Source organism: Theobroma umbraticum, unplaced genomic scaffold (assembly GCF_002168275.2).
Source record: "Theobroma umbraticum cultivar Fairchild unplaced genomic scaffold, ASM216827v3 scaffold_115.0, whole genome shotgun sequence".
In the NCBI taxonomy this organism is placed as follows: domain Eukaryota; kingdom Viridiplantae; phylum Streptophyta; class Magnoliopsida; order Malvales; family Malvaceae; genus Theobroma; species Theobroma umbraticum.
The window spans coordinates 435,084-449,591 of record NW_018397284.1 but is presented as its reverse complement, the minus strand read 5'-3'; the positions used below and the strand labels follow the sequence as shown (position 1 = coordinate 449,591).

Here is a 14,508-nt window from a genome sequence, read left to right as displayed (position 1 = left end):
TTTCTCGACATGCCATTGCAAGCAGTCTTTGCTTTTTCTATTAGACAACTCATCAATATAGAATTGTCATTAATTATAATGTCAAAACTTAAAAGTAAATAAGAGAAGAGACATAACTGATTTGAATAACAACTTGGAAAAGATCATCCAAACTTAAGAGGACAAAAGCAGAGAATTGTAAACAAACACAAAACCATCAAAACACATGGCTAAAAGAGTGACGCAATCCGCAACCGTTTTAGCAAAGAGTCAGCTAAAAAAAATTCCCACTCATGCGAAAGGAGAATTTTAAGATCTCCCATCACAACTAAGCAATTCTTCTGAAGATTTGTACCTCAAGAAAATTGCCCATAGTTGAGAAGAGACAGTAAGTGATGCGATTCTCAATGAAAACAAACCACGCATTTCTCCAACATGGATTTATGTAAAGGACATCAAATATTCCCAATAGCACAATAACATATGAAATCGAAAAGCTTACACAAAAAACATATGTGTCCAGCAACCTACCTTCTCCTCCATCATCTGATGTTGATAGCGTTGACGGGGATCAGTTTCTGAGCAATTGTTATGCAATGCAGGTCCACAAAGAAGAGGGTTTCCCTCATAACTGCTCTCATCAAAGGTCCTAAACTGAGCTTTTCTTTCTGGAGTACTACTTGACAAATTGTTGTGTGCCATGCTAAAAACCTCCAGAGAGTTCAACTCAACCAGTTGGATGGGGATTCTACCACTCAAGCTGTTGTAAGAAAGGTCCAAACTCTCAATCTGTTTAAGATTTGAAAATGATGGGGGTGTAACTCCGATCAAATTATTATGTGAAAAGTTTAAGGAATGGATTTCACTCAAGTTTCCCAATTCGAATGGGATTTGGCCAGTTAACTTGTTGCAAGATAAATCAATCCCAAACATATAGTCAAGAATGTGACCCTCATATTTGTAGGATCCACTCTTTGTTGCAAACTCTACCCATTCTTCCATGTAGCTTTGAGGATATGAATGTGACACAAAAAAAAAGTTAAATTTCACTTCCATCCCAATGTCCTTTAACACTTACTGCTCTGAAGCTACATAGTGAAAAATGTCTAGAAAAGACTTGCGATGCATTAATCCAAGAGTTAAATTACCCAAACAATAAGGTATAGAAAGCATATTTTGAGAAAGATCAATGATGCTCAAGGAACACGATTTGCATAACTGAATTGGGATTCTACCATCTAGTTGATTAGCTTTCAAAAGTAGGACATTCAAAGTCGAAATAGTGCCAATCCATTCTGGAATGTTGCCAGTCAAATTGTTTGCTCTAAGATCTAAAGTCACTAATGAAGAGATGTTATATAAAGCATGTGATAGTGGACCACTTATCTTGTTTTTGCTCAGGTGGACATGTTTTATGGATGGTGGATTGAAACAAGATGGTATAGAGCCAGATATATTGCTTTGAGAGAGGTGCAAAAATTCAAGATGATCCAAGTTGCACAATTCAATTGGAATGGAACCCTCGAAATGATTGTTGGACAAATCCAATCTCTCCAAATTTGACAAATTCTGTATCCATCTTGGAAGCTTGCCAGACAAACTATTATTACTTAAATTAATGCCACTTAAGAAATAGCGAAAATCAACACTCGAAATATCAATATCAAGTCTCTGCCCAACAAAGTTATTCCCATCCAAGTATAATTCTAACACGAACTTTGAGTTAAGGATTGTAGGAGCAACCTTTTCGCTTAGGTTGTTATTTGATAGCCTAAGAACCTCCAATGACCTACTCATGCTTAACTCTTCCGATACTCCTCCAGACAACTGATTATTCGATAGGTCTAAAGAATATAAATGGCTCATATCACCTAAACGAGGGATATTACCTTCGAAGGCATTGGTGGATAAAGTTAACACTTCTAAATGTGGGAAAGTTGAACATATATATGCTGAAATTTGAACTTGTATCTTGTTATTAGATATGTCAATTGAAGATATATGAAGATGAGGAAGTGGCGGGAACAAGAGAGGACCTGTAAAAGAATTGTCTGTCAAGATGAGTTCTTCTAATTTTGTATTGTTTCTCTACCAACCAAAATGGAACTGTTCGGATGAACTTGTTATATGGAAGATCAACATATCTCTAGTCATATTGGTAATAAAGGAACTTAGGCAGTTCTTTAATGAGTTCTTAATCTGTTGCGCAATTCGACAAACTCATGATGTTCAGTTGGAACTTTGGCGTTGTAGTTTGAAAGACAGGTTCCATCACCAACTTGTTTTCATCACTTAAGAGGATCTTAAGGTTAGTAAGGTTTGCAAGTGATATGAATGAAAGTGATTTCTTGAAAGGGAAAGGAGTCTAAGTGATGTGAGATTTGCTAAAGGAGACAAATTTCTAGTAAATTGATTTTTGGAAATATCTAGCACACCAAGAGATGTCAAGTTACCCAAACATGAAGGAAGTATCCCCTAGAGTGCATTCCCCTGGATATACAACACTTCAAGTTTTTTTAGATAACACCAACCTAGAAAATTTATAAATTCATGAAAGACATCTAATTATATTTTTATTTCTAAAAGATAATAAAGAGACGTATTCTAAAGCGGAGAAAAAAAAAAGATGTATTCTAAAAGTTATATTAAAGAAATATCTCTATATATGATCAATAATAAGAAATTGTGTAATGATTTTTTTTTTTTTTGCTCCACAAAAAATATGTAGTATTATCTTGAGCAATAATTTACCTTGATCAGGTAAGGTACCAATCAGTCCACAGTAAGAGAAAGACCAAGTTTTAAGAGAAGTCAATGCTCCAATGCTTTGCGAAATGTTGCTATTGAGATTATAAGAACTATCCAGGAATATTTCCTCCACATTGCTCGACATATACAACTCTGCAAAAAAGAAAAAGTAATTAATGATAGGACGAATGAGATGTCTTTTCGAAAAAAAATAATGAGTTACCTTGAATAGTCATATTCTTGTTGAAGTAATTCTCCTGTAAATAGAAGGTCTCAACTGATGCAAATGCCTCTACGAATTCTAGCAGTGTTGTCATGCTTCCATTGGTGATGAAAGCGTTATTTAGATGAAGAATTTTTAACTTTCTCAAACTTCTGTTTCCTGTGAGTGAAAAAGAAACAAATATAAACTTTCAATTTTCAAGTTAATATATTCGTATATTAAAATTTATTAACGTAACTAAAAATTTTATATTATATGCTCTCCAAAAATTGAATGGTTATATTATGGTTGTTATTCGGTAAATGGTATGATTTATCTTATCTCTTATGATTATAATTTAAATTTATTTTAGTTCTCATAAAATATAAAATTAACCAATAAATCTTAAAGAGCTTAATAAATTGATCTTGGTGTACATTTTTAAAATAATGTAACAAAATAAGTAAACATGCTATTTAAAAAGTCATATAATGAATGAGAATTATGTAATTGAAATATTATGTCTATTAATTGATAGTTGATTACTTTTTAAAAGGTAATAATAAATTTTAAAAAACAATAAGGTGATAGGAAGTCAACATTTCTGTAAAAGAATCAATAGTGATATCTAATGATAAGCAATAAAGAGTTTACTACATGTTTTTAGTTTGTCTTACTAATCAATTATAATTATTTCATATATGTACCTTATGGAAGTTAAGTTGTAATTTAATGAATACAAATAAAAATTTTCCTAAGATTAATGGTTAATATTTCTTAAATATAATGGTTAGAAAATTAGATTTCAAACTTATTAGTATATTGTTTTCTATAATGGAAATTTTATTTTAAGCATAAAATTTATATAATTTTGAAAGCACCAATCATCTGTGATCTTTGTGCAATATATTATTTTTCATCTTCAATGTTTAAACTCATTTTTTAAAAATATTTCAAATTCATTCATTTTGCCAACAGCGGTTAAAAATCAATGAACTATGCTACCTTGATGCCATGTGAACAACTAGTTGACATAAATCTCAATCCAAAAATATCAAATAAGTCCACATTTTTTCTGTCACATGAATATCAAATCCATATAATTTTGTCATGTGGACATCCACATGGATGTGATTTATGCCACATGGATATGGACATCTACGTAATACTAAAGTGATGGATTCCATCAAATTTTAACGGTGCTTGACAGAACAGATAAATTTATAATCATTTTAGTAGGTGACAGATGCAAAATATTAAATTTTAAAATTGACAAATGAAAATAAAATATTACACAAAAGTCATAAATGAATGATGCAATTTACTCTCCCTTTTTACTTGCATATATATCATGTCCTTATACTTTATATATTCACTAATTGAGGATTTTATCAAATCATAATTCAAAATTTTATTATTTTTATTATTTTAATTGTGAAGACATTTGTGTTCAAATCATTCACCTGCAATAAAAATTAACACAAACAAACATTATTTAAAACATACATGCAGTTGAAGAAAGTCATCACCAATCCCAAATTTATCACTTTCTCGTTGATCGAACTACAATTTTTTCCTTTAAAAAAATTATAAATTAATTTTAATATAAAATGATGTAAAACCAACCATGTCTAAATTTGTTGATCATTAAAATGTTTACTTCATCGTAACAGCTACTAGAGAGTAAAAATTTAACCTCACAAATAATGATACCTTTATGGGCCACGAGTTTGTTCAGCTTGTTATAGCTTATATGTAGTTCCTCTAAGTTGGTAAAAGCACTTAAATCTGAGAAAAGAAAAGTAACAGATAAACTCCATTAAATCATTTAGAAAAGGGATTATATGTATTTTTGAAGTGTTTGTAACTGAGTCAAAATTTGACAGAACAGTAATTATACCTTTCATATCTATTGATCCTTTCAAATTATTAGAACTTATTTGCAACCATTTCAGACTTGAAGGCTCGCTAAAGGATGCAAATGCGCTGTTATTAAAGAGATTATCACTCAAATCAAGCTCTTTCAAATAAGTCAACTTTAACTGTCTCCCACTATCTTCAGAAGATTTTAATATGTATAATTTTATCAATAAAAGAAGCTTTACATAATATTAGTTATAAGTAAAAACTTAATTAATTGAGAAAATATGAATGCATACCTTGAAAGGAACAAAGACTTTCAATATTGTTCCACTGTAAATCCAACTTCTTCAAGTTTATCAAATTATCCAATTCTAGTCAAGTTCAATTCAAATAATCTTAATGTTAGTCAACTTAGTAATTTGTTTCCCGAAACCTGTCCTTTCTTTCCTTCAATCGAATGAAAGAAAATCCCCACAACTCTCAAATCTCTGAATCTCCCCTAGAACCGAAAAGAACCCTCCTTTTTATCATTTTCCAATAAAATTGAAATTTGAGCTTGATATCAAGCCATAAACAAAAAAAAATGCAAATAGAAATAAAATAAAATAAAATTGAAAATAACAGCAAGTAAATGATCAGATTAAAATAAATAAAATTAAAAATTAAAAGAAAAAAAGTGTCTACGATATGAAAATTTAATTTGTTTACCGAGTATTTGACTTTAATGAAACAAAACTAAAAGGAATTTACATATTTGGATCATTTTAAAAGAATTAGAAATCGATAACTTTACCTTCAATATCGATTGAGCCTTGCAATTGGTTGTCACTCATATCCATTAGTGATAATATTATAGAAATTTGGTACAGGAAATGAAACACAACTGAGGTTGACAAGTTTGGAAGTAGTTGACTTGAGTAGCAATCTCTTCAGGAACAACACATTTGCATTCCTAGGTCGAGGTGGGCTTTCAAGTCTAAAGTCAATACTTTAATCTGTTCAGGATTACCCTTATGTAACAGGATGCTATTCTTTAAAGAGTTCCACTCTAAGTCAAGAGTCTCCAAATTACTGAGTCTTGAAAACGATTCGAAACCTGACACTAGTAATGAAAATACTTTAATACTTTAATCATTGTATGTCATAAATGTTCAATATTTTACGAAATATATTCTTTTTTAATGGCATATTTATTAAAGAAGGTTCAGAGCAGACTCCTCAAAAGAGTAAAAGTGCACAATTCATCATAAAGGCAGGCCAAACACAAGAAACAGAGAAACAACAGGAGAGGAACAAGTCAAGAAGCAACTCACAGAACAAAAGGGAGGAGTGGCTGAGAATACTCAAAAGATGAGCAGCACGGTCAATACTTTACGAAACAATTACTTACCGTATACATGACTTGTTCCTGTGAGATTTAAATACTTGAGAGATGAAAGCTCAGTCAAAGATAATAAAATGCTATCATTAAGGTGATTCACACTTAGGTCAATGATCTCCAAATTACCCAATCTAGATGATTGCTTTGCAAAACCTGCAAAAGACTTGCGTTAAAAACTAAAACTAAAAAAATACAAAATTATTAAAATTAAAAAGTGATGAAATGAATTTTCATAATGAAAATTGGGACTTGTGTTAAAAACTTGCAATTGATAAGTAATTAAAGATGAAAGGCAAAGGATCGACCTTCATTTTCAACGCAACCAGCTATGTGATTTCCTGGCAAATAAAGACTCTCCAATTCCTTGAAGGGGAGAAACAAAGAGGCATTAAGATGCCAACGTTCTTTTACTTTGAAATAATCCTCTTTCCAGGATGATCTTGTTTCATTAAGAGAGAGCCCTATCACTCGTCTGGTGGCGGTGTTGCACTCAACCCTTTCCCATTGACAACAATCTGAACCCTTGGCCTCCACCCAGTTGTTCAGATAACCATAACGACTGAAGGAAGGTTTGAGTTGCAAGAGAGCAATTGGGAATGAATTTATTTCGCAAGAGAAAAATGATGTTGCCGCAAGTTTCTTCCAAGTGTGAAAGAAACTAAAACAACTACTTACAACTCTCAATAACAACAAAAGATTATCAAGAAATAGCCAAGGCAGCACCATTTAACTAACCAATTGGGAACACCATTGACTCAACTCCCACCAAGTTAAGTTTTTGTGAAATTTCAACTTGCTTGATCGGTTAGATTACTTCATTTTCATTGCTTTACAGCCATCAAAATACTCAACAAACATGAGTCATTTTGATATAATATCTTAGAAAAAATTTTGAACCCTTAAAAAAGTTGCAATACTTGGAGTAATATCTTAAATGATGTTGGCCAGCTTTGGCCTAGCCTTGATACAAAACTCTTGTGAAATTTCAACTTGTTGGACCCGTAAAATTACATCAATTGGGAGCGCCATTGACTCAACTCCCACCAAGTTTTGAGATGAAGTTTTAGTGAAATTTCAATTTGCTTGACCCTTTAGATTACTTCATTTTCATTACTTTATAGCCAACAAAATACTCAACAGACATGAGTCATTTTAATGTAATATCTTAGAAGAAATTTTGAAACCTTAAAAGAAGTTGCAATACTTGGAAAAATATCTTAAATGATGTTGGCCAGCTTTAGCCTAGACTTGATACCAAATTCTTATGAAATTTCAACTTGCTTGACTCGTAAAGTTACATCATTTTCGTTAATTTATAACAACAACATTTACCCAACCAATTGGGAGCACCATTGACTCAACTCCCACCAAGTTTTGATATACAGTTTTTGTAAAATTTCAACTTGTTTGACCCGTTAGGTTACTTCATTTTCATTACTTTATAGCTAACAAAATACTCAACAAACATGAGTCATTTTAATGTAATATCTTAGAAGAAATTTTGAACTCTTAAAAGAAGTTGCAATACTTGTGGTAATATCTTTAATGATGTTGGCCAGCTTTGGCCTACCCTTGATACGAAATTCTTGTGAGATTTCAACTTGCTTGACCCGTAAAGTTACATCAATTTTGTTAATTTATAGCGGCACCATTTACCCAACCAATCGGGAGCACCATTGACTAAACTCTCATCAAGTTTTGATAGGAAGTCTTTGGGAAATTTCAACTTGCTTGACCTGCTAAATTACTTCATTTTCATTACTTATAGCCAACTATATACTCAACAAACATGAATCAATTTGATGTAATATCTTAGAAGAAATTTCGAACCCTTAAAAGAAGTTGCAATACTTAGAGTAATATCTTAAATGATGTTGGCTAGCTTTGGCCTAGCCTTGATGCGAAATTCTTATGAAATTTTAACTTGCTTGACTCATAAAGTTACATCAATTTCATCAATTCATAGTCAAACAAAAATGATAGTCATTTATTTTGTGGAAAATCAGCTCTAATGCTTGGTTTGAATGACTACTTAATTCAATTTCTTACCTACAAAATGCATTAATAAGAAGACCTTGACTTCTTCCAAGAGGAGAAAACGAGACAGGAAACCTTGACTTGTCAATAGGACAGATCTAAAATGGAGGCAGCTATCCTGCCCACTTAAATCTCAAAATTCTTTTGTCGCATGTTTGGTTGGGGGCAATGGTTATTCCACTGCCCCTTATTCTTTATCCCTCCTTTAATCTATTGTTTGATTCACAAGATAGCCATTTCAAGAAAACTTGAAATATATAGCTATTACCAACTCCTCAGTAACAGTTGTTTCGCAGGTCACAAAATGGACTAAAATTTTTTTTTGATAAAAGTACCATCAACCATTTTGTGAAATTATTTCCCTATATATAATAAAACCTATCCCTAACATGTAAAAACATTGCATTTTCCTATTTTTTCATTCTCTCTCTACCTTATTTGCCTCTCTCATTCTCGACTACCATCGTCCTTCGATTGATATTTCAGCAAGGTTGGGCGATTGGCACCTCCACAGCTAGATCTAGTCGAGAGGAGCGCTAGACTGATGGGCCATTACGTTGGCCATATCTCTAGTGGTTGACAGGTAGAGAGGAGTGAAAGGAAGAAAACACATGAAATTAAAAAAAAAATTATATTAAAGTTTTAATTATAAATTTTTAATATTTTAAAAAATAAACGTAGAGAAAAAAATAAATTAAAAATAAAAATAAATAATCATATTAAAGTTTTAGATAGAAATTGTTAATATTTTAAATAAATTATAATTTATTAATATTTCAAAAATGAGAATAGACAATAAAATAAAATAAAACATCATATTCAAGTTTTAATCAAAATTTATTAATATTTTAAACAAATTATATAAAATTAAATACTTTTAATTAAAATTATTAAATTATAATAATAAATGATATTTTTTATCTTTTTATTACTTATTCTTTTGTTATTCTAGACTTTTTTGCCAACCGAAAATTCAAATAATGTCAGAATGACAATTTCATTTTATGAACTAAATTAAATAATAGTTATTCTTGTCATACTCTATCCCCTCGGAATAGCTATTTCATTCGTTTTTATTTCATCCGCAAACCATATGTGTGTTTTATAATCAAAACAAGCATATTCGCGTAAGGAATTTGTTTTTTTCAAGAATGCATTGCTAAGAAGGAAATTGAGTTTTTTTTTATATATAATTGGGGGAGGGGATTAGAACCTTGCTTTTAAGTAATGGATTATGCACCAATTAATGAATCAAATACTCGGGTGCTAAGAAGGAAGCTGAGTTGCACTATGCAAAATCCATAGATCAAATTGCTAATATTTTTACAAATCTCTTTAGTGAGGTTCATATTTGGAGTTCAAAAACCTTCAAGTTGAAGGGGAGTAAAGGTTGGATATTAAATTTGAAGTTACTAATGTATTCGTAAACCTATTTATTCTTAAATTTTATTGAATATTTCTAGTTTCAAGAATATTTTGAATATAATGTCCCAAATTTATTCTTAAATTTTCATGTGCATGCCCACCGCCTTCCGTTAGATTTCCACTTATCTCCTATTGTAAGAAATCTTACTTATAACTGAGAAATCTTACTTATAATTGTTAAAATTCATGTCTCACTTAAATATCAAGGGTAACTATATTGAATTTATATGCAATATAAATTCTGATATAAAATATTGGAGCTGCTTTAGGTATTTTTTTATATTATATATCATGACATACAAAAAAAATGGACTTGATATTAAACCAAGCTCAATTTTGAGTTTTTAACATATCTTCTTTGTGGCTATTTTTAATTCTATAATTGAATGCCATTCAAAAAAAAAAGAAAACATATGATCACTTAGATATTAATCAGTATATTCTTTCCTTAGCTTCACTAACCTCAAGACCTCTTGCAATTGGTGTAAGAACTCGTGGTTTTCTTGAATTGTCTCTACATGAGCTTTCACACAAGCTTTAACATTACCGATTGATATTTGTAACTTACAATTCTTTTTAAAAAAAAAATTCTATCATCAATTGGATTTTCATTTGTTTATATAATTAAAATTAAAATAAATAAGATTCAAATTATTATAAAATGATGTAATTTTGAAATTTATTCGAAATTTTAATTTTTTGCATTTAGAGTTTAGGATTTAGAAGGTTCAGAGTTTATATAAAAATGTGTGAAAATTTAATTTAAAGATATCTTTAAATTGTATAGAGACAGCATAGATAGAGCAGACAATAAACCAACAAAATAAAATATCTAAGCAATCTCTGCCATTTAACGTTGAGAAAAGAGCCTCACGTCAACAAATTAAACTGAAAATAAACTAAAAAATAGAAATTGAAAATAAAGTAAAAAAATAATTGATAGTAAAAATACAGTTTGGATACCCATTACCAATATCAAAGCCAAACGCATGTAAACCCAAAACTCAAAAATTAAATAAGCAACTCAACCTAAAACTCGAATAGGCCAATTTAATAACTCTTGTTAACCACCTATAATTTGATGAATGACAATAAATAAACTTGTCAAGATTCAAATTATAACGCATTTGGGGACAATATATATATATATAATATTAGTTCTTTTAAAGTTAATAAATATTATTTTGATTTAAATTTAAAATGTGATAATATTTTAATTTATTTCTAATCTAACATTTAGCATATATTGATTCTTATATTCAGAAGCATGTAAGAGTCACACCTAATTCTTTTAAGAATGAGCAGCCAGGGTATAGTAGTGACAGGGATTTTATTACCAAAGCTTGAGTTTTTATGCCCCTGTTAAAGTCTTTGACTTATATAGTTTAAGACTTTGGGTTGGCATACTTGCTTTGGATGGATATATCACAATCACTTTTAAAAAAAAAGTACGAATTTGAGTTTTTATTTGTTTGGAATTTGACACTTTTTTTTTCCTTTAGGTTTTTTTAACTGAAATGTTTTAGTTGAAAGTTTGGGCTGCCTTATATATAGTTAATTTGACATGCATTATTTTTTTCCTTTTTCTTTATGAATTTTTTTGTTTAAACTTATGTTAACAACTTCAATTTCTTTTATGTATAGCTTCATTTTCCTAACATATTTCTATTTAAATCTATATATTAAATTTAAATAATTTTGTTTAATTTGCAAATTAATATAAAATTATCATGCTAAGGAAAAAATATGTATAAAATTATCAATTTTTTTCTCAATCAATAATTTTTTTCATAAACTGGTCTCATAAGATTAGAAATTCACCTAGACAGGTGGTGATTAAAGAGGAGGTCATAAGGTTTATTGAAAAAGTTTTTGAGACCTGTCAGATTGAAGGATTCATGAATGCTTCATTCATCACTCTCATACCTAAGCATAACTCGCCCATAAACATGAAAGATTATCAACCAATTAGCCTTGTGGTTAACATTTACAAGATTATAGCGAAGGTCTTAGCTAATAGGTTAAAAAAAGTAGTGGGCAAGGTTATAGGTAGTCAACAATTTGTATTCATTAGGGGAAGACAGTTGGTGGATTGCACTTTGATTGCAAATGAAATTGTGGACATTATGAGAAGAAATGGAAAGGGTGGGGCCTTCTTTAAAGTTGATTTTGAGAAGGCATATGATACAATGAATTGGGACTTTCTTGATTTTGTCCTTTGTAAAATGGGATTTGGAAGCAAGTGGAAAACTTGGGTAAAGGCATGTGTGTCTACTGCCAGAGTGTCAATCTTGGTTAACGGGGTCTCAATTAGGGAATTTAGAATGAAGAGAGGGTTAAGACAAGGTTGCCCACTCTCCCCACTTCTTTAATTGTGTGGCTGAGGCCTTTAAAGCCTTGATGAGTGAAGCAGCAAGGTTATGGGAATGTAAGGGAATCGTTGTTGGTCAAACAGGATTTTTGAACTCACATTTTCAATTTGCTAATGGTACAGCAATTATGTGTAAATCGAAATGGGAATCTCTTGAATTTATTAGGAGAGTCTTGAGGTGTTTTAAGCTGATATCGGGTCTTAGAATCAATTTCCAAAAAAGTAGTTTGTTTACTATTGGAGTTGTGGAAAAGGTAGAGGTGGAGTGGGCAAGTAGGATTGGATGCAAATTAGAGAAATTTTTGTCTAAATACTTATTACCTTCGAGAGTCAAGGTCAACTCTAAGGAGATGTGGAAGCTAATGAGTAATACATTTGAGGCAAGGTTGGTAGGCTGGAAGAGTAAGATGCTATCAATGGGAGGAAGGACCTTAATTAAGTCTGTTCTTGTTAGTCTGCCAAATATTTTATGTAAATGTTTAAGATATTGGCAAGGGTTAGAAATGAGTTGGATAAGATCTAAAGGAGATTCTTATAGGGAGGATCATCTAATGAGAGGAAAATCCATTTTGTTGACTGGCAATCAACTTATACATATAAAAAGTATGAGGGATTAGGTTAAGTGGACATACAACTAAAAATTACAGTAATGAGAAAGGGAGCTTGTGGTGAAAATTTATCATGGAAAGGGGGGGAGGGGACCATAGAGCTTTGTTACCTAGAACCACTTGAAGTAAGGGATAGTCCATAATGTGAAGGAAAATCATGCAACCATTGAAAGAGGATGAAGGAAGAATTGAGCTTGTAAAGGAAAGCGTTGGAGTCATGTTGGGAAATAGGGATAATGTTGCTTTTTGGTTTGATGATTTGATGGAAGGGGTCATTCTAAAGCAAAAGTTTTCGAGGATCATTACATTTGCCACTAAAAAAAGAATTGTCTAGGAATTTGGAGAATGGAGGGAAGGGATTTGGAAATAGAAAATTGAGTTGAGATGGGAGTTGTTTGAGTGGGAAAAAGAACAATGGGAATCATTCATATTCATTATTGAAGATAGCCCAATGGTGGAAGCTATAAAAGATAGAGTCATATGGAAATGGACGTTGAGTGGAGATTATTCGATGAAATCCTACTGTAAGGCGCGATAAAGGGAATGGCATTGCTCAACAATATTGAAAAAGAGTTTAAATGGGGATGGCTCCTTTAAATGTCGAAGTCTTTTATTGGAGAGTATTAAAAAGAAGAGTTACCGTAAGATCCGAACTTGTTAAGAGAGGTCTCCTTAAGCAAGAGTTGGCAACACATTTGATTTGTAGAAGAGAAGTTGAAATAGTTTATCATTTATTTTTTGAGTGTAACGAAAGTTGGTTCATTTGGAATGGCTAATGCAATTTATGGGGGGTGAGTAAGGCTTACCAAGGGAGTGCAATCTTGTTTTTCCTTGAATGGAATGATCTGATTCGGGTAAGGGATAAGAGGTTATGGAGGTTAGCTTTCTTTGCTACAATTTGGACTATTTGGCTTATGAGAAATGAGATGGCCTTCTAAGGAAAAATGTGGGATGGAAGACAATGTTTGGAGCTGGCCAAATTGAGATTAACTTGGTGGGTAAAAGTTAAACGGCCAAAGAAGGCCAACTATTCAAAGGATGTTTTGCAGTGTCCATTCATGAATCCTGTTAAGCATCGTAGGAAACAGGAAAAGAGGATAGTAACTTAGGTAAAACCAAGCTCGAGTGTCTTGAAGTTTAATGTGGATAGATCAATAAGAGGTTCATTAGGAAGGGTAGGAATCAAGGCTGTCCTTAACGATGAAGAAAGGGTAGTTAAATTATTATTTTCTAGGTATGTGAGTTTGGCTTTTAGACCAATCGGGAATGGCGATGGCATGTTGAGTTGCGAAGAAAAGTTTTTGATTGGGAGAATGAGGCATGGGAACAGTTCAAGGACTGCTTACAGGGAACTCAACTTGAACCAGAGATTAAGGACAAACTAATTTGGAAGCTCACTCCGAATGGTAATTATTCTACCAACTCCTTCTGTAAATCCGTTCTAAGTAATTGCGACACAGACATTGAATTGTGGAAGAATGTGTGGGCTGGATTAGCTCCTCCAAAGGTAGAAATCTTGGTATGGCAAGTACTTGAGGGTAAAGTGGCCGTTAAAAGGGAACTTGTCAAGAAAACCTTATGCAACCGGAGGCATTCTTGTGCATGCTGTGCAACAATGAAATTGAATCTATTAATCATCTCTTTCCACCTATTTTGAATTCTTGAGATTATGGTGCTCATGGTGCGATGATTGGAATATCTCTACCTGCATGCCAAATACTGCTATCGCATTTTTTAAGGCATGGAACTCTCTTTCACGTAAGTATTTTCCTAAAGGAAAGTGTGGAGAATGTCATTCTTTATCATCACTTGGTCCATTTGGCTTTATAGAAATGAAATCATCTTTGATGGAAAACCTTGGGATCTTGCAAATGCGATGGAAATCATCAAATTG

At 31.7% G+C, this 14,508-nt stretch overlaps 1 pseudogene; it reads right to left on the bottom strand.

Annotated features, from left to right (window-relative positions):
• Positions 1 to 307: 307 nt before the first annotated feature.
• On the bottom strand, positions 308 to 6,899 carry LOC110428427 (cuscuta receptor 1-like; annotated as a pseudogene).
• Positions 6,900 to 14,508: the final 7,609 nt, after the last annotated feature.